Source organism: Neltuma alba, unplaced genomic scaffold, assembly GCF_004799145.2.
Source record: "Neltuma alba isolate B1F8T4 unplaced genomic scaffold, ASM479914v2 tig00012846_pilon, whole genome shotgun sequence".
NCBI lineage: Eukaryota > Viridiplantae > Streptophyta > Magnoliopsida > Fabales > Fabaceae > Neltuma > Neltuma alba.
This window is the reverse complement of record NW_021637233.1, coordinates 426,679-454,362: the sequence shown is the minus strand read 5'-3', so window position 1 is coordinate 454,362 and position 27,684 is coordinate 426,679. Positions and strand designations below refer to the sequence as shown.

The 27,684-nt window shown below is 32.5% G+C and overlaps 2 pseudogenes; both read left to right on the top strand.

The window, feature by feature from the left end:
* The first annotated feature begins 4,833 nt into the window (after positions 1–4,833).
* On the top strand, positions 4,834–8,897 carry LOC114731819 (GDSL esterase/lipase At5g45910-like; annotated as a pseudogene).
* A 6,324-nt stretch (positions 8,898–15,221) lies between these two features.
* Positions 15,222–17,431, top strand: LOC114731801 (adenylate-forming reductase 03009-like; annotated as a pseudogene).
* Positions 17,432–27,684: the final 10,253 nt, after the last annotated feature.

Below are 27,684 nucleotides of genomic sequence, written 5' to 3'. Positions count from 1 at the left end.
TATCCACCTTCAGGCAGCCCACCGTGTTCTAAGATGACATTAAATCATCTCCTCGGAGCAGGACTTCTTTTCTCTTCTCAATCAGACTTGAAATTAAAAAGCTTCAGTGACTCTGATTGGGCTGGTTGTCCTGATACTCGTCGCTCAGTCACTGGTTTTGGCCATCTTCCTTGGTTCCTCTTTAATCTCCTGGCGAGCCAAGAAACAACCACAGTCTCTAGATCTTCCTCTGAAGCTGAGTACAGGGCTTTGGCCTCCACCACTTGTGAACTACAGTGGCTTATCTACCTTCTAAACGACTTCCACCTATCTCACATAGATCCTGCACTGCTCTACTGTGATAATCATCTGCTATTCAGATTGCCTCCAATCCAACCTTCCATGAACGCTCAAACACATCGAACTTGACTGTCATCTGGTCAGAGAAAAGCTACAGGCAAAGGTTATTCATCTACTCCCAGTTCGGACAGCAAATCAACTAGCTGATATTTTCACCAAGCCTCTACATCCAGCCAGATTCCACGAACTTATTTCCAAGTTGGGCATGCAAAACATTCATGCTCCAACTTGAGGGGGGTGTTAGGGAATTAATTCTGTTATTAAGTTAGAAACTAATCATGTATTCTGTTACCTTTCTGTTATATATTAAACATGTATATATACTTGGTTGAGCAGTGTAATAAAGTAACATTCATTTTCTCCACTTTCGGTCAGTAACAAGTGACCTATTGGTAATCCATAATAATCCAGAAAATTTTGGCATTATATCAGATATTTCTTTAATTGGAGCGATAGACAGTAACAGCTTGATATTATAAGTGGAATCATATTCACAGCTTGACACTTATAAAAGAGTTTTCATGTCAATAGGTAACAAGGCCATTGGATATCAAATATTTTCAACAATGTAATATGTTGCCCCTTTGTTCAATCAAAATCAGAAAAAAAATTATTGGGAAGTATCATTTAGAAACACATCGCTAGGAATATAAATCCTTTTTAATTATAAGTTTATTTTTTATAAAAAAAAAAGTTGAGGTAAGTTAGGTTTGGGCATACCATATTTATTATTATAAATTAAGTCATGAGTATGTTACCGAGGTTTCACGCTCTCTCTGGGTTTAGAAAAATGTGTTTTTGGCAACTTTGGGCTTAAGCCTCTGACTAGTGCTAGATGCTCATCATCTTTGATGGGTATTTGGATAGAAGCCAAACCATAGTTTTAAAAGTGATTTTACGATATGCGAAATAAATATGTAGAGGAATTTGTCTCGATTTATGAAAAATATTTTTAGAAAATACTTTTAGGGGTATCCAAAACACCCCTAAACATCATGTACAATATTTCCAACAACCACAGGTTAAGCAACAATAGTTCTCATGTTGCGACTTCAAGCCAATTTTGACTATACCTTGGTGTGGGTTCCAAAAGTGCTTTACTATGGTTTGCCCATCAAAACTATGGTTTTGTCATAAGAAAAATTTTGTTGCTTTTTGAGCGAATTTGGATATCATTGTCAGCGAAATATTTTGCCCTATCACTGTCATCTTCACGCCTTCACATTTCTCCTTCTTTCTCTCCCTGGTTCTTTTTTTTTTTTTGACCGGTATATCCTCCCCCACTTAAAAATAATATTTCTCGGTTGAAATTTTTTTTCATTTTCTAAAAACATATTAAATCTTATATTTTTATAAATATATACACACATATTAGCAATTAATTAATATATTTTTATATATTATTTATTATGTTGGCAAAAGAAACTATTAACAAATTTATTATTCCAGTCCTTAACGTAGGACCTAATTAGTGTTCCCTCAACAATAATCAAGTAGAAGAGGGAGGAAGGAAATTAAAAATGGTTATGGTGTTTTAAAAAAAAATTATATTAACTAATTTAATTTACATTCTTAATCTACTCAAATTAATTAATTAGATCTTACATGAAGGACAGTAGAGGAACTTCAAATAAAAATATAAATTAAAAAATATATTTATATATAATTATTATATTAACTTATGTCCTTTTTAGTAATTTATACCTACAAAAGTGTTTCTGACAACAATTATCTAAACATTCTTTCTTTATTAGAATCACTTTTTCATAAAATCTATTCTTCCAAAATCTATTCTCCAGAAGCTATTTTTCAAACCATGTTTGGTTCTATCCAAATGTCCCCTTAAGAGAATTTTTATTTCAACTTACATTAAAGCACTTTTTAAAGCATTCATGAAGTTTCTCAAACTCTCCCGGCCTGCAGTTCTATTATATCTCACATTTGCTACGCATCTCAGACCCCCTATGTGGGATATCATATGGGAAAATCATGCTCAAAATACCGAACAGATGTAAGAATTACTAAGGAAATCATTGTTAAGGTTTTTTGCTCCCAATGCCGTTATTCTTCTCCGTGAAACCCCACAATGCACCAAAATATGCTTTGTGCGAAATCAATCATTTAAAAACTATAGTTGTCATACTTTCACACAAATTATAGATATGGGTAAATTATTAGGTAAAATTTAGGCTTATCAATTATAATTTCAGCTATAAACCATGAAAGCTACTTGGGATCTAGCTAGGGTACGACTATTGATCAATCAATGAATTGAAGCAAAACAAAAGAAAGTATGAGAAAAGCTTGAAGATTTATGGCCTGTCTGGGAAGTGTTTAAAAGCACTTATAAACATGTTTCACGTAAGTCTAAAAAAGATTATTCTCTAATACTTACCTCATATTTCGTAAATCACAGTTATAAAGATTGTAAAGCTATTGAAAAGTAATTCTAGGAGGCAGTTCTCTCTGTTTTTTTTTTTTTGATGTGATGGGAAAAGATGTTTTACCATACTTAAACCAGCTTCCCTAGACTGGTTTCAAAATTCTTTTTACAAAGCCAGGTGATAAAAAGAAATAGTCGACTAATGAACCTTTTTCAGTCAATTGATAAGCTTAAAAGACAATGAAAAATCTCAATGGTAACTGATAAAGCCCAATTTTTATATATTTTATCCCACAATAATTCAGGATTTAAATGATAATTTGAGCTTAATTGGATTTTTACGCATTATTGAATTAATTGGTTGATTTTTGGATTTTGCATAAAACTTCTGATTTTGGAGTAAAAATATAAATATTTTGTGATTTCCTATTTTTGATTTGGAATTAATTTTTTCTATTTCTTTGGAAACAAGTCTCATATTTTTAGAAAGGTTATTTTTAGAAAGTTTTGCAATTTCTTGCCTAATTTTGTGCAGATTTGATATTTGATTATATTTGGATATAATCTACATTAATGGATGCATTTAAATTCTTGTAGGTCAAGAAAGAGCATATGGGAAATCCAATGGTGCAAGATTGTTTCTTGGAATTTAAGCACAATCCAATGGCTAATATCAAATGGGTCAATTAATTACTAATGGGCTTGAGTTTGGATCCAAGAAAATTTCTTTTTCTCCCCTAAAATAATCCCTCTAGCACGCCTAAGATCACTCTTTTCCAACTCTATAGAGACGCACGGATGAAATTCAACGTCAATTCTCTTCTTTCACCGTGTCATCAATTCACATCCTCTCCTATCTTACTCCACGTATAAGAAGCCATTAATCGTCATCACCCATTCAACTAATTCCCTTAATTCCCTTCCTTAGACACACATTCACTTACACCACACTTCATCATTCACAAGTCATCATGAACGTGAGTTTCAGGGCGCTTGGAGGGAAGATGAGTATGATGGCAGCTTAAGCTTGTTAGGGAGGCAACTTGGGAGGAGCATGGAAAAGACTAGAGCCTTGGGCTAGCACTTGAAGACAACAAGGAAGTGATGTTCCATTTATCTTTTTAATTCAAGGACTTGAGATTATTTAGTTTTAAATAATTTTGAGTTGTATTTTTGTGAGACAATTTAGTTCTAGATTGTCATTTTTTATCCTTGGATTGGATTGATATTTGGATTTTATTTGTGTTGAGGCACTTGTTGGAATTTATGTTTAGAACCTTTGCGTTGTTAATTGAATTTATAAGTGAGTTTTCATTATGAGTTTAATTATCAATGTGGTTTGAATTGCAAAATTTGGGTTCTTTTGCCTCTTAATTGTTTAATTAAGTTGGTTAATTGTCTAATTGTTTAATTAGATAATTTCAAACATAATTTCCAAAATTAATTTGAATTATTTTATTGGTTTTAATAAGCTTAATTAACCAACCTTACACTGTTATGAGTTCTCTAATAGTTTAAGGGTTTTTGAAGTTGAGGGTTCCCTTTATTTCAAGTAGGTAATTAAGTTTATTAATTCCACTCTCTTATCACTTTCCTTTGGTCTAATTAACTGATTAAGGTTATGAAGGTTAAATCTATGCAAATCCTAAGTTGTCCCCTCTACCTTACCTGAAGACAACTTCTCAATTTTCACTTGTTAATTTTCTTTGCTCTTTAGTCAATTTTTCTTCATTTATCATTTTAATTTTTTTCCCAAAAAATCCCCCCAAAAATTGCATTGCATTTATTGAGTTTAATTTAATTTTCACATAGATTTTAGGACATTTGCATTTTCCATTTAGAATTAGAATTTGCATTTTAGTTTAGGTCCAATTTATTGCATTTTTTTTATCACCTGAATGTTTACCTAAAGAAACCCATAACTTGCTCCTTGGAAGTAATGACCTAGGTCGACCCTAAACTACAAATTAATTGGGACCTAGTTTAATTGAGTGCTTTGACGACAAGAAGCATCATCAATAACTATAACCAGTTAAATAACTCCTAACATTCAATTGTATCATACACAGACCATTGTATCATACATATAATACATGAATTTTCCCATTCTTGGTATCAAATCTTTACTGTGTCTGCATATTCTTGCTCTCCCACCCGCATCTTTCTAGCAGTGTACCATGAAGATCCTTGTCCCCTTAATGATCATGTTCTTCATCGTATTGGGGGTTTTCTGAGGAAGCTGGATCAAATCCCAGTGACAGCGATCATCCATATGAGGCAATCTTCAACTTTGGAGACTCTTTAAGTGACACTGGGAATTTCTTATCCTCAGGTGCTCTTGCTTTCCCTGTCATTGGAAAGCTTCCTTATGGTGAAACCTTCTTCCGACATGCCACTGGTCGTTGCTCTGATGGACGTCTCATTGTTGATTTCATAGGTACGCTTTCTCCATGAGTTGATCTCAACATTGATCAAAAACTCCAGTTCATTGGAAAGCTTCCCTCTCATTAGTTTTCTTCTTTAATTATCATAATGATTAGAAAACCTCCAATTACTCAGCATTGATTAAAAAAATTAAAATTTAAAGTTTTATATTGTTACCAATAATTAGTTAATGGCCAGTAGAGATTATGAGGTAGGTTAGCTCTCTCTGTCTCTCTCTTCAATAAATTAATAATTAATTAAACATAATTCGGGATGAATTTTATTATTGTAGCTGAGGCATATGGATTGCCATATTTGACACCATATCTGAAACTAAGGAAAGGCCAAGATGGGCATCATGGGGTGAATTTCGCCGTGGCAGGGGCCACTGCACTTGATGCAGATTTCTTCTACAAAAGAGGACTTGGAAAAATACTGTGGACACATGATTTTTTAAGTGTTCAGCTTGACTGGTTCAAAAAGTTCAAACGCTCACTATGCACCACAAGACAAGGTGATCGACATTAATTGACTGATTGTGTCTAATTTTACTTTTTTACACTTTCATATAACATAAATACCTCATACCCCTTTTATAAGGCACATCGGACCATCTCATCAAAATTAACAAGAGATGGTTAAATTATTACTACCTCCGGTCTTAAATATAAGAGTTAGTTGGGATTGGATTTAATCCTAAATTTATAATATTTTCTCCAAAATATCCCTATTATTTGCAAGGAGTTTCCACCGAGGGATAATTCTAATGTACATGATTGAATAGGGTAGTTTAGAGAAGTCAACACATATTTGTCACAAATAACCAACTTAACTAATTTTCTTAATTATATCACTCTTATATTAAAGACCAGAGGTAGTAATTTTTTTAAATGAATGTTTTTTCCCCAAATTTGTCCACATTTAAAATCACGAATTATATCTTTAGAAGTGAAAAAGAAAAAGTGGCAACTTTAATTTACTTGGAAAATGTAATGAATAACCTATTTTGGTGATTTATACCACCCTTTTTTTGAAAAACAAAAGTGCCTTATGATAGCAATAGCACGTACTATATAATTTCCATGATAGCAATTTTTCTGTGTATCTGAAGATGCATGTGACAGATTGTGATAGGTACTTGAAAAAATCACTGTTTCTGGTGGGGAGATTGGCGGAAATGATTATAACTACGCCGCTTTTGCTGGTGGCAACATTAATCAGCTTCTGGCAACCGTTCCTGTAGTTGTTGGAGCAATAACTAATGTCACCAGTGTATGTATATTATACATTTAAGTCTCAATCTATAGCGCAAATCATAAAACGTTTCATATATCGTTTACAAGAGTTGTTAGTTGGAAGATACATTAATTTCCAATATAATACTAGACACTGAAATTTAATTTGCGTATATAATATATAATGTCCACTTGTTTTCCCTTAAATTTTTCTTCGTCAAATTGATCCAATTTTTATGTTTTTGACGAGTCATATCACTAAAGTTGCGCATGGGTAAAATTGTTTTTGGCCAATCCATAATAAATATGAAGATCTTATTATTTTATTTTATTTTATTGAAATCATTCTTTCAAAATGAAAAAGAGTATTAGTTAACAATGATATTTATTCTACATTTTTTGTTTTAAAATAACATTATCAAAATCAGGGGGAAAATGGATTTAGAGATCTTCACATCTTCATATGAATGATTTCAAAAACATGCGCACCCTTAATGTTAAAATTTATATGTGTACATTAACAAGAAAGATTAACTAGCATGACTTGATTTTGAACTAGAACGACCAACTAAAATTCTAAAATTTTTATAAGATTGGAAGAATTAAAAGTATAATCAAAAGAGATCTAAATATGAGTGCTTATTAGAACTTGCAAACGTACATTAATTTGATTTTGTTTTTATATGTTTCATAGGAATTGATAGCTGAAGGAGCAGTGGAGCTCGCAGTGCCTGGGAATTTACCAGTTGGTTGCTCTCCTTTGTACATGACATTGTTTATGAGCCAAAACAAAGAGGACTTCGATAAAAATGGATGCTTGAAAAACTTTAATGCTTTTGCTCAGCTCCATAACAAGCAGCTCAATCTTGCCTTAGACACTCTCAGGAAGAAGAATCCTCAAGTTAGGATCATTTATGCTGACTACTATGGTGCGGCCAAACGTTTCATTCATAAGCCACAACATTTCGGTACGTAATAAATTCCAATAGTTCTTTCTAGAATTCTATATAAAGCACAATATATATATATATAGCTTGATAATTCCTATACAATATTAAAAATACCAAAAAAAAAGTTTAGCATGCCATTATATCTCTGTGTACACCAAATGTCCCCTAATCATAACCAATATAGAAAAAGATAAAATTTTTAATATAATGAATTATTATTCGTAAGTTATAAACAATATGACTGATTCTTTAGACTACTTGCAATGCATGGAAAACACATTTATTTGGTATGCAACCTCTTTTGCATTTATGTTAAACTTGACATGGGCTATTCCGTATAGCACAAAGTCTAAAGAATAAACTGTACTGTTGTTCATGATTACTTATACTCCCTCAGACCCTTTTTAATTATCGTATGCAATGGATTTTTTTTTATAGTAATTGCTTTTTATGTTACCCTTTTTACATGCATTTTAATGGCTGAAAACACCTATTTGAACTATTTGTTGCCAAAAAGTGCTTGAATTTTACTTAAACACCCAGGTAAAATTCATCATCAGCGTATATAATCCTTTTTCAGTTGTATGCAAACTATCTACAATTATTTGCAAAGCAGAAAACATTTACGCATAGCTAAATATACATTGCGCCTGCTAAAGATGAGTTGCATCTGCTAAATTCAAATTCTTTGAAGCAAAAAAGGAAAAAAAAAATCCCAAATAGGTACTCTTCAGCATTTTTTTTCCTAGTTTTTCCCAACCCCTAGAAAGTAATATAACCATTAGGACATTTATACAGAGGGTAGGTTTGAAGAAAAGAAAAAAATTAGACAAACAATTTTCTTGATCTTCTTGAGTTTAGCTACTAAATACTACTTCTAATTCTTAATATAAAAACTCATTTGACTTTTATTTTGATCCACTTTGCCTATCATATTTATTCATTTTTTTCAGGTTAGTCCTTATAATAATAATAGTTATAGTCAATACACTTGATTACAAGGCTGTTTTAGGAAAGATAACAGCTATTTATTACAAATAACTAGCTTAATTAATTTTCTTATTTTACTCAAATTAATCAACTAGCTTTTATATTAAGGACCGAAGGTAGTACTATATTAGGGAATGAAGGGAGTAAATAATATATAGCTTCCTATGAGATCACAGCCATATTGTTAGAAGACTTAATTAGATATCAAAATGTCACCTAATGACTATAATATATTCATATATTGATTAATAATGGGTTAGGTTTCACTGGTGAGACTTTATTAAGAGCATGTTGTGGAGGAGGAGGGCCATTCAATTTCAACAATTCAGCGAGGTGTGGTCACATAGGCTCAAAGGCATGCACGGACCCTTCCATTTATGCTAATTGGGATGGCATTCACTTAACTGAAGCTGCTTATCGCCACATCGCCAAAGCTCTCATTGAGGGACCTTTCTCACACCCTCCTCTCAGATCCTCCCCTTTCAAGATAGCCTAGAATATTATTTTAAAGGCAGAATTATTATATTCTTAAATATTCTAAAACAAATTAAAATAGTGTTTTGAATAAATTTGGTTTGATTTTATTGTGATGATCGTTGGATGATGATGATGATCAAAGGAAGAATATTAAATCAAAGAGTTTTTCATTCTTGAGGAACGAATGTGTAAAGATCGGTCATCGATCCACTCATTCTTATGTATGCCCTAAGATAATTATATTCATGATCTCAAGTTGTGAAATATACATGCCCTGGTTCCGTTTTGTTTCCTTAAGTTATAATATCGTGGGTTGAACAAATCTCATATACAATGTAAACTCACAATTAAGGATACACTAAGTACTGCTAAATACTCAAAAGCCAAAAAGGATCAAATTTCAAACTATATTTAAATCTCTTCCCACTTGTCTTTTCCTCAAAACAAGATGATACCATAGTGTCATTGGTTCTGTTAATGATAGCCCATACTCAATCATTTTACCTATTGCGTAGAACTGTTCTTAATTGATCAATAATTTGTCCGACTATATAAAAGTAACCCCAAAAAAAATCTCCAACAGATGCAGACAATTCATTATTCTGAAACTTTTCTATTATTGTTAAACCAATTCCCCTTATGACTAAATTCTAAACAAAATAATATTAAGTTAATTTGGGGGGGGGGACAGAACCAAAAGGCTGGTAACGAATAAACTTTTTAAATAATGAAGGAAAAAGTTAGAAATGCATTAAAAGCAAGCACATGAATGATGATTGTTGGTAGTGCTAGGATTAGTTTATCATCAATTTTGGCTATATCTTATCTAAAAGCTAAGTGCTTACTTCATTCTATATAGATGGAAATGGAGGGGAGAAATTTTAATGAATTCAATTTAAAAAATTGAACTTTGGCACAAATTTTTAATTAATTTTTCTTACTCTTTTATTTCTCCAGTCTTAAATATGCGACTCATTTTGTAATATAATTTGTACTACAAAATGAGTTTTATATTTAGGACTGAAGGAGTATCTTATATATTTTCTTCATTAAAATTTTATAACCCTAGTTTTTAATTTTTTTTTTAAATTAAACTTGTTAGAAAAAAATTTCTTACTGTCCCCCCAATTTCCCTCATACCGAAAGACCCCCAAAAAAAAAATAGATTTTGAAAACTTTATTCATTCTCCCATATGGTTTTTGATCTATTGACAACACAAGGCATTGCCGCGCCCCCATTGGTTCATTTCAAAGAATTAGTTTTGATTTGACTGAATAACAAACAAAATGAGATATCAAAATATTCCCTCAGTTTTAAATATAAGATATATCTTATAATATAAATTACATAACAAAATAAGCTTTATATTTAGGATTGGATGAGTAGTAGATTATGGCAAACATTGTTTTTATTACAAACATTAAATGTTTGAGTTCTAAATTTATCAAAATCATATAACTTTCACAACTTAAAGAATGCTTAAAATCATAATTCTAGAACTCATTAATAAAGTCTTAACATTGATAGCAGAATTTGGTTTAACAAACATTGATGGAAGAATTTGAATATATAATTCTTGCAGAGTGCATAAACTATACAGACACACAATAAATTGAGCCAAAATCTCTGTCAATATTGAAAACAGACATTCACATAAAAGGTACACTATATTAAAGAAGTTTGAATATGAGTTGTTTTGATGGAATTGTAATTGTTTTTATTTTTTCTTATTTGAGTACACCATATTAAAAGATCGTTTCTTAAAAAACATATTCATTAAGGTTAGGATAAAATACATATATTATTTGGGTATATCTCTAGAAATAGGAAGGACTAGATGATAAGGGCATACTTTACAATAAAATAGACATTTAGAGCATATTGGATTAATTATTTAGCTTATTTTATATAATTTTCTCCATAAATCTAATTGTTAGGATAAAATATAATTTCGTAACAAACCTGCTCATATATTTTTCTATCTTGCAGGGAAAATTTTAAAATAAAAGGAAAGAGACGAATAATTTATTTTATCTCATTTTGCTTTCACTTTTTTCATATTTCCTCTATATTCTGATCAAATAATTTATTTTATCTCATTTTCTGAAATTATTAATTATATAAAATACTTTTATACAATAACGGAGCCATCACTGGATCCAAAAGACCTCGTCTTTTATACTACCGTTACGAAAATCGGCCCCATCACTCAAAATCTCGGATGATAATTGCTGTCCTCATCATGATCAGCAGCAACAGTTGACCCAGCCCAAAGTCATAACACAAATAAATATGGCTTCATGCCCACACTAGGATGACGAATTTTGTTAATATGATTTGACTTTATGCTATTTGTAATATGTTTTGAAATACATAAACATTGATAATACTACTTAATATGTTTTGCAATACTACCTCCACATCCACTCCTAGAGATTTAATTTAGTTTCAAACTTTTAGTCATTTTGTCTTACAAAAATATTTCAAGAAAGATAATATTTATTTATTACAAATAACTAACTTAATAATTTTTTTAATTAGTTATTTAACTAGTATATAAACATTGACAATATAGCAAATTTTATTAAATATGATGCCACAAAGAAATAAAAACAACTGAAATACTAACTTTGGTTCTTGATATAAAAGTTACTAACTAATTTAGAGATATTAAGAAAATTAATTAAGTTGACTAATTATAATAAACGTGTTGGCTTTTCTAAATCATCTCATTTAATCAAGTGTTGTAACTACTCCTTGGTGAGAACTTTTCACAATCAATAATCATATTTTGCAGTTAAAAATTATAAATTTAAGGAACAGAGTAAATTGTTGTATTATACTTAAAATTAAATTCAACTTTTCAACTAATTTTTATATTAAAAACTAGATAGTAACTTCGAGTATTAAAACACTAATAATAACTTATCATCATCATCAACATTATTATCTTTATTATTTGCCAATTAAATTGCACAAAATATCACCGACAGCATTAAATCCAATTCCTACCTACACTATATTCAATCTACACAATCAAAGTCATCTGTCTGAAGGGCCTTTATAGGACAAGTTGCCAGAAATTAAGGGTTACACGCATACAGATATATATAATTGGACAATTTGTTTTTTGACCAGATATAATTGGACAGGTTGTCATTAGATTTTAGCATAAAATTAATGACCATAATTTTGTTTCAGCTTTGAAAGCAGACATACAGGTCTCAACATGTATATTTAGTCTATAAAATTTTGTCAAACGTGCTGAAAAAAATGAGTGAAGTACTTTCGGGCTTTGGCCTTAATATTATATATATAATACAAATTAAATAGCGGTCTCAACTATATGGACTATAGTATCAAGAAATATACGTCTTTTGGTTTTATTCAAAACAATATTCATAGTAATTTAGGCCTCCAGAAAAGAACATTCGTTATTGACTAGACAATTGAGAATGACAACTAACGGGATTGGATTTAATGAAAAAGGTTGGTCCCTCATAATATGATAAACCCAAATTTGTATTTCTGCGAGAGACGTATTGACATTTAATGACATCATATATTTTTGTTGGTCCTTGATTTTATACAATTAAATCTAGTTACACAAACAAGCATGTTAACGCCAGACTTGAGCTTGAAATCTCATTTGAGATTAACGGGGGTGTTGTCATTGGGGTAACTTGCTGTTGACCTCTTGGTCCTTGATTAGTGTGAATTTGTTAAAATGACTTATATTCTACAGCAGAAAAGTACAAAATTATAGAGGAAAAATCATTTTCTCTCGTTGAATTATAATTTGCTTTTCCATATTTGAATCATATTTTAGAATTAATTAATAACATGTATCGAAACGTCTTGATAACATCACGATAATTTGGCAGTAATTTTAAAATATAAATATTAACTATGAGAAATATTATTACAAATATTTGAGTAATTAAAATAATTTGAATAATAAAATAGAAACAGAACATAAACTACTAAAAAAAAGGTATTTTACACCGGTTAGAATAGGCATTGATAACAGAAAGACAACCGGTACAGAAATGGGTGGTGTTAAAAGTCTACATATTTTACACCAGTTAGGAAATCGAAGTAAAAGAAAAATGATTTTAATACTGGTTATTGTACCAATTGGTGTAACCTTTAAAAGTTTAAACAAGAAAAGGTCTACTTCTTATACCATCGATATAAGAAGTGGATCTTTTTTTTTTATTTAATTTTCTTATACTAGTTAGCTTTTTTGATGAGTGAATTTTTTTTGCCAAATAAAAAAAATGTGAAAACACAAAGGTTAATACTTAACAACTAACTAGTATTAGGGCTTAGGAAAACAGCTCATGAAGGAGGAAATAAACATAGGAAGATGAGTTATCAGTAGTCAATGAGGAAAAAGGAAATGAAGGCCAGTTCTTTTTGCAAGGATGAGCTAGATCTCTGACGAGTACTTGGTCATTGAAGGTACTACAACTCGAATTTGATCATACTTGAATGACCAAATACTTGGTAGAGTTCTTCATCCTATGTAACAGATTAATGGATAAACATTCAGAGTTGATCTCGAACAAAAAGAGACCAGTATTAGGGTTTAGGCAAATAGCTTATGGGAGAAATAAAACGGCAATGATGTTAGCTACAGTGAGAATAGAATAGTGGAGGCAATGGATGGCAATCAAAGATGACTTAAGCGCTCCATGCTATCTCCACACAGCTCCAGAGGTGAGAATGCACCTCTCCATGTTCTGAGACCACGGAATTAAGGGTGGTTGGGGCTTATTCATAGCTAAGGCAAAAGCTGAACGTCGGTTGATGTAGAACTTGTTGTTGAAAACTCATTCTACATCGAACACAAGATAACCAGTGTCAATTAGTTAGGGACAAAAGCTGAACTCATGACTGGTGTATTTTTCTTTATCTGTATTTACATGGAAAACGGAGTGATGACTAACGACTATACATTCTTTTGGCCAAAGACTCGGCCAAAAATCAAAACAAATAATTTTTAATTTCGTTATCAACTATATAGATGTGTTGATTTTGAGATTTGAACATTTCCTCATATATATATATTTATAACGTTATTTCTCCGTGAGACGACAAATTCAATGACGTCTAAGAATCATCACAGTGGTGATAAATTCTACTCACCAAAAAGAAATTATGTCTCTAGAGATTAATCACTACATGGAAAGAATATTTTTATTCCATCAGTAAAAGTGTCTGGGAGTCTCCCAAGTCTCTCTATTCAGAAAGTAACAGGGATTGCAATTCAAGCCTGACTCGCCGTATTGACTTCGTCTTTATCTTAGCTTATTTTTTAATCAGTTGGATAAATTAACGTTTTTTTTAATTCTTTTATTTTATATATTCTCTTTATTAAAATTTTATAACCTTATTTTTCTAATTTTTTTAAATAAAACCCATTAAAATTTTTCCTCCCCTCCATTTTTCTCTCACAAAACATAGGGTTAAAGTACCCATTTAATTACCTGTATTGGAAATCATTTTATTAACAGAACCCCTGTGACATGGTGAATTAATGGAGATAATTTGGAGAAAAAATATATTCGAGTCTTGTGTATAGGACCAAAACAAACTACTCAACTAGCTTGTTTTCTTTTAATTAAAGAGGCAAATAGGATTACAAGTAGGATTGAAATTGCGTCTTCCTCCATAGAGCTTTTATGCTACTGAGTTGTAAGGCGATGGACAATTAACTTTTACATTTAAAATGGAGGGAGTAATAAGGCATTCATGGTTAAAGACAATAAATATCATTCATGGTTAAAGACAATAAATATCACCTCTCACACTTTTTTTTGTAAAATAATATCCTTAAACTTCTAATTAAATGTATTGATAATTATCATAAACTTTTCTGTGTTGTGCACCAAAATTAAGAAGATATATAACATTTTACCCATATCTTTATATGGAGAGTTCAAGATGAACTTTAGTATAACATCAAAATAAATTATTTTAGTATCAAATGAAGAATTAGACGACCAAATGATGAAGGAAGATGCGCGCAGACGCCCACGCCCGCGCGCGCGCGCGCACAGATACACACACAGACACACACACATATGCGCCCTGAAAATGATTTGGAAGAAAGTCTGGTTCACGAGGAATATTGAATATTCTATTCAGATCAAGATAACTTTGTCTTATTAGATAGAAAGAAAAACTTTGAAATGGTCTTCAAGTTCCCATAGCCAACAAGTTATACCAAAGGTGCTAAGAAGAATATATAGGTTGACCAAATCAAAGCAATTAAAATATGGAAGATAAAAGAGCCAGTGCGCCTATAAATAAATCATTTATTTGCATGAAAAGAACACAAACTTGAAAGCTGATCAGCACTACCTTTGTTTGCATATTTCAACTTACAAGTTCATAGCTTTTCCTTTTTTCTATCCATGGAAAATCCTGTAAGGTTCTCAAGCTGCAGAGGCGTGGCCTTTGAGGTCAAGCCTCATGCAGATCCTTTAGCCATAGCCAAAGCTGCTCAACCAGAACCAACAAAGGGCAATTGGCTTTGGCCTTTTTCTTCTTCCAAAGTGTTCCCTTCCTCAGTACAAAGATCTGTCAGCAAACCCAGCAGCCATTTCTGTGACCTTGAACCAGAAGAAGAAGACGACGGGCATACTATTCTTGAAGATGTCCCAGAAGAAACCCACGACGTTGAGAACCAGCAGCCTGTCATGGTCCCACTTCCTAGCAAGCGTGAACAAGTGCAACCATCAAAGCCTGCACGAAAGAGCGGATCGAGACTGTCCATCATACTGCTAGATCAAGCTTTTCACTGTATACAAGAGGCTTTTCGTACTTAGCTTGATCCTGAATATAACTGGCCTGGTTCTTGCAGCAACAGGCCATTTCCCATATGCAAGAAATAGGGCTGCTCTTTTCTCTATTGCCAACATGCTCGCTTTGGTTCTATGTCGAAGCGAGGCCTTCTTTCGTGTTGTGTTTTGGCTTTCAGTGAAGCTCCTTGGTAGGCCATGGGTGCCTCTTCTTCTCAAAACTAGCACAACTGCTATTTTGCAAAGCGTAGGAGGCATACACAGTGGCTGTGGTGTTTCCTCTATTGCTTGGCTCGTATATGCTTTGGTTCTCACTCTTAAAGACAGAGACAACACTTCACCGGCGATCATGGGCGTCGCGTCGGCCATTCTTGGCCTTCTTTGCCTCTCTCCTCTGGCAGCATTCCCACTGGTTCGCCATCTCCATCACAACGTATTCGAAAGAACTCACCGTTTTGCTGGCTGGACCGCTCTTCTTCTTCTCTGGGCGTTCATCATTCTCACAATCTCCTACGACCCGAAATCCAAATCCTACACAAGCCAACTTGGGTCTAGGTTGATCAAAACAAAAGAATTTTGGTTTACTGTAGCCATCACAATCATTATAATCATCCCATGGTTCACAGTTCGACGTGTTCGTGTCAATATCTCCACCGCTTCCGGCCACGCATCGATCATCAAATTCAATGGAGGAATCAAAGCGGGAATACTGGGAAGAATCAGTCCTTCACCACTCTCAGAATGGCACGCCTTTGGGATAATCTCAGACGGAAAGAAAGACCACATGATGCTTGCTGGTGCAGTTGGAGACTTCACAAGATCTCTAGTCTCGAATCCACCAAGCCGCTTGTGGGTTCGGCAAGTTCACTTCGCAGGCCTGCCATATCTGGTGAACATGTACGAGAGAGTGTTATTGGTGGCCACTGGTTCAGAAATCTGCGTGTTCCTCTCGTTTCTGTTGCAGCCATGTAGAGCAGACGTGAATTTGTTGTGGGTGGCTAAGGGGATTGAACAGAACTTTGGGAATGAAATCAAAGGAATGATGAGTGGGCATTCAAAAGAGAAGGTGATAGTTCATGATACTGCTGTTCTTGGAAAGCCAAATGCGTCTGAACTCAGTGTGATTACAGCCAAGAAGTGTAATGCCCAGGTGGTCATCGTCACCAGCAATCCTGAAGGAAGCAGAGACGTTGTGAATGCCAGCAAGAAAGCTGGGATTGCAGCATTTGGACCGATATGGGTATGCCACATCCACTGTGTATGCCTCCTACACTTTGTCAAAGAGAGGTTGCACCAGTTTTGAGAAGAAGAGGCACCCATGGCCTCCCAAGGAGCTTCACTGCAAGCCAAAACACGACACGAAAGAAGGCCTTGCTTCTACAGAGAACCAAAGCGAGTATATTGCCAATAGAGAAGAGAGCAGTTCTATTTCTTGCATATGGGAAATGGCCTGTTGCTACAAGAATCAGGCCAGTTATGTTAAGGGTCAACCAAAGAACGAAAAGCCTCTTGTATACAGTGAAAAGCCCTTGATCTAGCAGTATGATTGACAGTCTTGATCCGTTCTTTGGTGCAGGTTTTGATAGTTGCAATTGCTCATGCTTGGTGGGAAGTGGGATCATGGCAGGCTTCTGGTTCTCAGTGTCGTAGGTTTCTTCTGGGACATGTTTGACCGAATCATCGTCTTCTTCTTCTTCTTCTTCGCTTTCTACTTCGATGTCACAGAAGTGGCTACTGGTCGTGCTAATGGATCTCTGAAAATCGGAAGGAAAAACTCTCGAAAAGCCGAAAGAATCTGTGCGAAGCTTGGCCTCAATGGCTAGCTGGGTTCTAAAGCTCGGGAACTTTACAGGGATTTCCATGGAATGAGTTGTAGTTGGATTGCTAGGAACTCAGAAATTGAGATGTGGAAGCATGGCAATTGGTTTTCCGTGTTCCCTTCCGTCCATAGAAATGTTCTGCTTATAGCCACTTTATTCTTCTTCTTTTTTTTCTTTTCTTTTTTTTTGAATTTTTGGCCGCCTTTTGTCGCTCTTGATAGTTTGTACTTTCAAACTATCCTTTGACTCTATCAACCAATACAGATTGTTTGGAAATTTTTTTTAACATTTTTCTGATCCTTAATGTAATAACTATTTAACTAATTTAATTAGATTAGAAAGTTAGGTAAGTTATTTAATTATAAAAAATATGACTTTTTTTAAAAACATAATAATCATCTTCTTTAATATCCTCCATCCCTCTCCTAATATGAGTAATTTAGAAAAAAATTAATAAATATGATAAATGAATCTTATATTTAGAATTAAGATTAATTTAATAATTAGATCTATATGAAAGATCGGAAGAGCATAAAGAGGAAATTGTCTCCTGATGCTCTGGCAATTTTTTTCCTCCAAAAAAACAGCGGAAGAAGAGATTTAATCTCTATAGTTATTTTTTAATAGAGTAAAGTAAATGAGTCAGGTTTCGGGCTTATCAAAATTAAGATATGCTTCGAAACTGATCAGAAAGCGTTTTCATATGCCTATAGTTATTTCTTTTAACATGTCTATCCAGAATTTAATTCTAAATCATAATATGTGAAGGCAATTCTATTAATTTTTATGGCCAGAATTTTAGTTCTTTAAAAATAAATTAAGTTTGTAAACTACAGCACCGCCATCCCATCGAAGATAATATATGGAGATAGTGAAAAACATACCGGTCATTAAACAATAAGTAGAGACAGTAATTTAAAGATTAATGATAATCATGGAATTGAAGTCAACTCAATCATAATTAAAATAATATAATTGAATTAAAATTAATTTTTAGAAAATTAGATGCATGTATATATGTATGTGATCAATGTTAGAAGAAAAAAAAAAACTGATATAGGATTTCATATTCTAACTCTGCATTATTGAAGCATGGGCGAAAAAGTTGCTGTATGAACATTTGAAGTTAGTTTTGTTGTGATATGAGGCAATGCCGTAGAATGGAAAGTCATTGAAATTTCTTTGCAAGAATTTTGTACAATGGCCTGTAATATTCGCAATTCAAAAAACATGGCAACTTGCTATGAATTTTATAACACCCCGAATTATAATTATTTAATAGCCCAATTATAATTGGAAAAAATTATGAAATATTGATTTTCAAGGTCTAGAAATATTTTAAAAAAGTTCATTCCCCAAAAAGTGGCTTAAATAATTTTAAAGCTATTTTCATAGTAAAACGGGTTATTTTCTTAGAAAATTCTAAGAAAAATATTTAGAGGTTTCTAATTAACTAGAAAATTTTAGGAAAATTATTTTATGAGGTAAAGAAGTTATTTGAGGCATAAAATCTTTACAATGGGTTAAGGATTAATTTCTAGAATTAAAGGCTGTTTTCCTGGAAAATTCACAAAAAATAACTGGGAGATGATTTTTTGTCCTAAATTTTTATGAAAATTATTTTAAGGGTCACAAAAGTTATTGGATGAGGAAAATCCATATAAAATACTATGGATTAATTTTTGGATTCACAAATTCAGGAAATTATGTGGAAGGGGAAATAAGAAATAAGGAATAATTAAAGGCAAAATGGTCCATTGCCTCATGTGCACAGCCCGCACGTGTTGCTCCATCCTTATAACCATCAGAATTCATTTTCCTTCCCCATTTCATTACTGCCCGAATCTTAAAACAGAGAGAGACCAGAGAAAAACGAGAGCTCGATTAACCTTACAAGGTAAGCCTCCTGATCATTCTCCTACCCTTTTCTTTTCGGTTTTGTGCGCGGTTTGGCTGCAATGGAGGAGAGAGAGAGTTGGGTGGAGAGAGAAAGTTAAGGAAAGGAGAGAAAGATCAGTGAATTCATGTTATATGGCAAGACTGAAGTAAATGATGCTGGTTTTTAAGCTTGCATGTCACTGTTATCTCTGTTTCATGAATTCCCGAACAGAGCATGTCATTTCTGGCTTCATAGGCATCGGCTTTGAGGTATTAGGAGAGAGGAAACGTGTATTATATGAATATGAAGTTGCATGTTGATAATGGTGGTTGCATGTGGATTTCTTGCTCTGTTTTGTGAGCCGAAACAGAGCTTTAACTTTCTGGTTATGGGGTTATATGTTGGGTCTTTCAGAACTGAAGGAGTGTAGGTATATACATATATATATATATCGGTTTGAATAAGGCTTACTCCTCTATCCTAAGTCAACTGTATTGTTGGAAAAATTTTAGTAGGAATTATGGATTGAGGTTTTGTGTGCAGGGGAGATTGAAGTAATATATATATATATATATATATATTTATATGTGTGTGTTTTGGGTTCTATGACTATCAAAACAATGAGCTTGCCATTGGATTTAGGGGGTTGAATTTGGAACATTAGAGGAAGGTGAAGGCATACACGCATATAGATGAGGTTACACTTGGAGATTGGAGTTCTAATGCTCTCTAGTATTGTTGTTTTGTATTTGGCCGAAAGCTAATGGAGTTTATATTGGTGCTTGTGAAGTTGACGTAATCCAATGGAATAAATGAGATATAATACACACACACAGACACACAGTCGCAGATTTGTCTTAACAAATTTATTATATATGTATATATGTATGTGTGTAGATACCGTGGGATGCTCATGAAATTGAAAGAAATTGAGTAACTTGGAAGTTTGAGGGATACAAGCATATGCAGGGCAATGTGTTATGGAGAGAACATTCTTTAATATTCTAGATGTTGATTAATGATTTTAGATCACTGAATTAAATTTGAATGCCTTAAATCAATGATGGTGTTAAATTGCCTGGAGTTAATAAGGAATTACAAGGTCTAAATTAAGTTAGTTAAATGTCAGAATTATAAAGGTAGCTAGGAACATGGGGAATTGGACTTGAATTAGTAAATCTGGAAGATTTCCAGACGTGAAATAAAGGGGTTCAAAGGTTTGAAGCAACAGGATAATAATTTAAAGAATGTTTAAATGTGGTCTTAATAGATGAATGGCCATTGGGTTATATAATTATAATTTGCAAATTTTAATAGTTTATTTGTGGCTGTTTGGAGTGAGAATTTTGGGGGTTATATAAGTGAATATATATAAATTTGATTGTTGAGTGTGCCGACCGTGGAAGTTGGGGATGGAAAATATCGAATCTGAAATTATTTTCCAGGAGGAGGTTAGGCCGCGAGGTTTAATGGAAGGGGTGATTAAAACATAATTGATATATTTATATATGTTTGTTACATGTGTGTGTTGATTGGAGATATATAGAAATCTGGAAGTTCTAGATTGAGAAAGTAATTGAGCATTATTGAGAGTTAATGATAGCTAGGAATTTAGGTGTTAATAAAGTTATTGAGAATGTTACTAAGGCTATGGAAAGCTTAGAGATTAAGTGATTGAATTTAGGATTTATTTTGATAGCCAGTTAATAAGTAAAGTAATACTATCGCTTGAGATAAGGAAGGAAGCATTTCAAAGACAATAGTTTTAATAAGAAAAATTGTCCAGGATAACCAACTATTATGTAAGGGTCGAGATTAAAAAAGATTTGAGATTTAAAGAGAGGTATTTAATTTATGAATTATAGTTGGATCAAATATTGATCTACCCTTACGAATATGATAGGTTTTGATATCTGCTCAAATTCACAAAGGAAACAAAAGAAGAAGAAATTTGTAAAGTTTGGTTTAGAGAGAAGCTGACCAGGTAGTAGTTTTTTCCTACCTTACACTTATGTATGATTGCTGCATGTCTATTTGTGCCATATTGCTATTCCAAAGCATGAGAACATGTAATCCTTAATTCATTGCATGAGTTATTAGTCATGATCACATGTAGCTGAAAGATATGGGGCCTTATGAGCCATTATTTGCATTGCCTTATGTGCCATTACAAGCGCGGCTTTATGAGCCATTATTTGCACGGCTTGACGTGCCATTGTATATTTGGCCTTATGTGTCGTTGATTGCGCATCCAGTTCATCAATCTGACTATTTGTCATTGCACTTAAATGCTTTATATGCATAGCTTGCAAGGTTATGTTCTATGTGGCTTGTTTTGCATGCTTTGTATGATCTGCATATGTGTTTGATGCAAATTACTACTACAGGGATTTTTGAGGATCTCACCCTCCCATTTATGGTGAACAGCGAAGGCTAGTAGCTGGAAAGATAAGGAGGTTGTTTAAGGAGAAGGTGAGCTGGTTAAAGAGCAGGGATGCCTGCTATATTCTGTACGTACTAGTAGAATATTTTGAGAAGTTAATATTTATACTATTTTATATGTTATATGGGCAAGTAACTTTACTTGTTTTATGAAAATATTATTTTGTATCCTCTATAAAGAAGAGAGCACTGTCGGGTATAAATATGTGTTGTCAACCAAAAATGTTGCTATATTTTTAATATAATATTATGAGATTGTATAGTATGAAATCATTCTAGGTGATAATAGATTGAGTTGAAAGTAGGGTTGATTGTGGATCACTCATTAGTTATTCTAAAGGTTTGAAATGGTTGATCGACGGATTCTAATATTAAAGAAAAAGGGAAAAAAAAACTTCTCTGTCTTTTCCCAAGTCAGAAACCTGGTGTTTGTGATTCACAGGCATTGCCATGACCCTATTAGTATATAAAAGTTAGGTGTTGCAAATTTTATATTATATGATGAATAAATTTGTTTATAAGTGTTATGCTACAGAATTTGAGAAATGTACCACACTTTTTACTATTTACTTATAGATAGTCAGACTTATCAAATTTTGTATTTTATTATTATATACAAGTCTTCTTAACTTATATTTATTATAATAGCCAAAATAATAATTAATCATATAAAGGTTAAAGTGTACTTTTAGTCTTTTAACTTTATAAAATATTTCAATCTAATTCTTTAACTTTTAAAACTATATTTTTAATCATTTAACCCTAAGAATCTTTACAAAAAAAAAAATTCTTCAGTCAAATTACTTATATTCATTATGTTAATATATTTTATATTTTCTCATATGGGTTTCTAATTAAACAATATTCAATGCTAATGTTTCAAAAATAAAACACAAGACTATTTATTATCAGAGAGTTTGACATAATAAATATAAAAAATTTGACATAACTATTGTCCTAACCAAAAGTATTGTCCTATCGGTATAAATCATGAATTTCGATCTGACTTCAACGGGTCAACTATTTCTGCAGATATTATGTATAATTATATACCATACACATGTATACATGGAGGGTTGAGTCTTCAATGACAAGTTGACCACTATAGGGCTGAAGACAAGTTTTCATTTTTCTAATTATGCAATTTGCTCCAGAAGAAATTAAAACGGGGGAGAATATATATTTAATACCACTTGGGAATTTAAAATTTATATTTCAGGTTCCTATTAAATTTAATGAAATAATAAAAATTATTCAGATAAAAATAAAATGGGAGACACATACTTATATAATAACATTAAAATCAATATAACCAATTAATATACACAAAGTATGAGCATAACTGACAGGGAAAAACGTATCTTTTTTTTATATATATATATAATGCATAGAAATAATCAAAATATACATGTTCTATTGTTCTTTGATTTTAATTTAAATAAGGCGGCTGCATTCCATTTCTATATCACGTAAGGTTAGTTTGAAGGTTTTGGACAGATAAGGAAATTTCGTTTCTCTTCCAAGAAGGACGATGAAGAGAATAATACCCTTTTCAGTTCTAAACACACGAGTTGATGGAAATGTTTGTTTCGATTTTTTTTTTTGGGTAAAATGTTTTGATATTAAATATAAAGATTCCGATTTATTTTTTCTTTTAAATTTATAACTTTTTTTTTTTACAAATTATCCCATTGATTGACTCTGCTAAGTCATAATATTTGGGGTTTAATATAAATGTAAGTTAATTAAAGAACAAAGATCAATGGTAAGCAGAATTAAAATTTATCTATGTAGAAGTCTAGGGCACAAAATCCCCAATTCTGGGGTAAATATTATTAGTTATATCAATATTACGTAATTTGTTCTAATAATCATCCATCATATATGTACAAAAAAACTCTAGAAAGTTATAACAAGGGACGGAACAAGAAAAACAATATCATGGAGTGAGAGTGAAATTATAATTAAAATAACTATTCAAATATTTATATTATTTTATTTATATAATTTGTTGATTAGTTATTTTGAAATTATATATTCAAAATGACTATTCAATTTTTTATATTATTATAGGGATATCAATATTACGTACTTTGTTCTAATATATTGTTGAAATAATCATCCATGATATATGTACCAAAAAACAAAAATCCAGAAGGCTATACCAAGGGACGGAACAAGAAAAACAATCTCATGGAGTGAGAGTGAAATCAACTATCAATCGATCAACCATCATCAACCATCAACTATATTCTTTAAAACTTGTAATACCCAATTTATTTAAAAATGGGTCAGGTATAACATCATTGGATCTGAATATATTCAATTAATGAGATTTAAATAATATATTAATTAAAATTTGCATATATTGAATTAAATGAGAAACATTATAAATAAATAAAATTTCAGCCCAAAAGTCTGGGCTACCTTACCCACATGCATGTGCTGCAATCAAGAAGGTACATGGTAATATATATGCATATGTCGAGGATTGCTTTTTACTCTCATCCCAAAAGAAAATTTATGGCAGACTCATGATTCTAGTTGAGACCGATGACATCCCTAGGCCAGATTTCCTTCGATATAAAAATTACTCGTCTACCATCTTCCTACAACCACCATTGACAACTCGTCGTGCTGGAAGATCCAGAGTTAGGAGGATTGAATCACAATTCCAGTAGAAGAAACTGTATAATTGCTCAAGATGTGGTGAAGCTGGTCACACTAGAAAGACTTACAATAATCGAACCCTGGGTGACTTTATTGGTGAAAATAGTCTTTTATTTTTTTGGTTCAATACACAGCTACTTTTGTATATAAATGAGCCCCACTATGTAGCTCTTGAGTTGTTGGGAAAGTAGCTACGACAACCCATTTTGATTTTTTGGTGGTGGGTTGGATTATATTTTGCATAGTGCTATCAATAGTTGAAATATTTCATGACAGTAGGTGACTATAGCTGTCCCAGGTTATGTTAGGCTGTAATATGTCCATATACAAATGGGCTATTTTTAGTTGTAAATATATGTATGTATGTTGCAAATTGTGTAATGTTACTTGCAAACGGGGTCTCCCCTAACTGTCCACTCACAGACAGCTTATTTAGGTGAAGGTCGTCACATGTAAATGGACTAATCTCAGTTGTGAATATATGTATGTATGTTGCCAATTGTCTAATATCACTTGCAAATGGTATATGGAACCACACTTAACTCGGACACATTCTCCAGGTAAATCAGTCCACATGCAAATGGACTATTTTTAGTTGTAACTATATGTATCTATGTTACGAATTATCTAATCTCATTTGCAAATAGGCCCTCACACACCTATTCACTGAAGTTAACTTGCCCTTAATTTGTCGCTTTAGGGTTACTCCAAATATTAACTGAATTAATGCAATATAGTGCACAATCCGGGTCGTATTCACTTTGAGGAGCCGAAAACGAAATTAAATCCTAGTAAATAAATGCAAGTAACGTAAACTATAAAAAGGATTTTTGATTTTGAAAAAAATTGCAAACTGAATGCCTTGAATTAAATTGAAATCAAAATATTTTTTTTATTTTATAAAAATGATTGAAATAAATGAAGATGAAAGAAATGAAAATGAAACACACGAATAACAATGATAATAATCAATCCTCCAATTCAACAACGCAGGCAATCATCACTCTAAAAGATGTGGGAGTTAAAACAATGAATTAAGAATTATAATTAAGCTTTTAATCCAACAACCGAGCCACTTCGAGTTGCCACAAAATATTTTTCTAAAATCCCAACTTACTAACTGCAACCAGAATAGTAAAATGGGATTAGAGATGCTAAAAATCAATGCTTAATTAGAGCTCTTAAATCCAAAATAATAGAATTAAAGCTAGCAAGAGACAATATGATCCAAAATTCCAAGCCACCTTAGAAAATCATGATATATTAACTCCAAAATCAATACAAATGTCATAACTACAACATTATAATTGAAATCAAAGCTATAAACAGCCCAATGTCAAATGCTAAACAATAATCCAGTCACAATAATCTCCAAATATAATCAGATTAAACAATAGAAATTTTCTAATAATCAGAATAACTATCCTAAGACCTAGGAATTGTTAAACAATTATTAGATAGGAAATTAAAGTAACTAAACTCCCCTTTGATGATCGGAGCTCCTGCCATTGTTGTTGAATTAGAGAATTGGAGGATCTTAGCCACACATAATTTTAGAATCTACTTCAATCAGTTCCCTCATACAGTCGGCCATAGCAGTGAAGAAGACGGTGGTGATGACGATCCTGTGGAAAGGAAGAATTCCCGTTGAGCTCCCCTTTCCTCTTCACGCCGTCGGCCCCTGCTTCTCTCCCTCTAGTTTTGTTCACTGTTCGTGCCTTTGGTTCACTAGAGATGATGATGAATAGTGCTCACTCATTACTCGCTGCCTCCAGCTCGTTCAGCGTGTGTCCCTCGTGCCGTCAGCTCCCTTGGTCTGCATCTTTGCTCTCGCCGTTCGTGTGTGCGCCTTGCTCTGTTTTTTTTTCCAGGTCTTCTGCCAGCCGCCATCCAGCTCGTGGTCCTCTCGTGTGTGCCTCCTCTTACGCCAATGAAGATGATTAATTGAATATTAGGTTGGGGCAAAACGCAACGTTTTCCCCCCTTATTATTATTATTTTTTTCTTTTTTAAATTTATTTTTCTTTCCTTTTTCTTTTTTCTTTTTTTTTTAATTTTTGAATCTTTCAAGAACCTACAAGCAAAATTCAAGGATAAGGTAGCATTAATTGTCCTCAAAAATCAATTAGTCACAATTAAACCAAAATATGACAATTTTGCCCCTATAAAATAATAATTCAAAATAAAACATATTAAATCAATTAATCAATCAATTAAGGTCAAAAGGGACTAATTAAGTTGACAAAACCCATATAAAAGATATCAAAATATATAAAAATAATTGAGTTTGTCAACTCTCCCACACTTAGCCTTTTGCACTCTTGGACAAAACATCATTACAGAAGAATCCAGTAGAGACACTCAATGCAAGCAAACATAAAACTAAGCATGAATGTGTAATTAACTCAAGCAACCTTTATTCCTAATCAATCAACATCATAGAATACTTCAGTACAAAGAAATTAACACAAGAAACATAGCAGGATAAAAGAAGAGAAACATAATAGAGCTCACGTAGGGTACAAGTGTTTCACTCATCTCTCAAATGGGAAATTCACTCAATCCACCTAGATTAGCACCTACCATAAGCTTGTAGAAATTCTAATATCTCCACCACTAACATAGCTTAGGTTCATGATCAAGGGGACTTGAAGGGTTGTAATGTCGAAAAACAAGGCCAAATGAATGAATGGACTAACAAGTGAAATACATGAGTAATAAAGTATCAACTCAAAGTGAGCTAAAGTACAATCATGAAACAACACCAATGTGCAGATTTTAACCTTTTGAGACAGAAATCCTTGCTCTTCAAACCACCATAGACTGCTTTATTTCAAATTTATTCTTTTGTTGCAATTTTTTTTCTATATTTTTTTTATAACTTTCTTTCTTTGGCTTTTTCTATACATTTTCTTCTTTATTGCCTTTTTCTATTTCTTTTTTTTTTGCTTTTTTTTTTGGCATCCAAACCCAAGAAGGAAAAGATATAGACATTAATGATGTACTTTTCAAAATGAAAAATCAAATGTAACTCATGCAAAACACTTGCTAAAAAAGCAATGAATGGAATGAAAGTGAAAGCTCAAAGGGGTGAACAAAGGTTAAATGAAGTGGTTTGTGTTTGGGTAAGGTTTAGAAATGAATGCCCCTATCATCTTCATAAATCTAGGTATTAATGGAGCTTTGAAAAAGAATCTAAACAAGTTCTAGAGGTTAGCCAAAACTAGGTGAAAATCACACAAGATGATGAGAAAGAATACATGGCT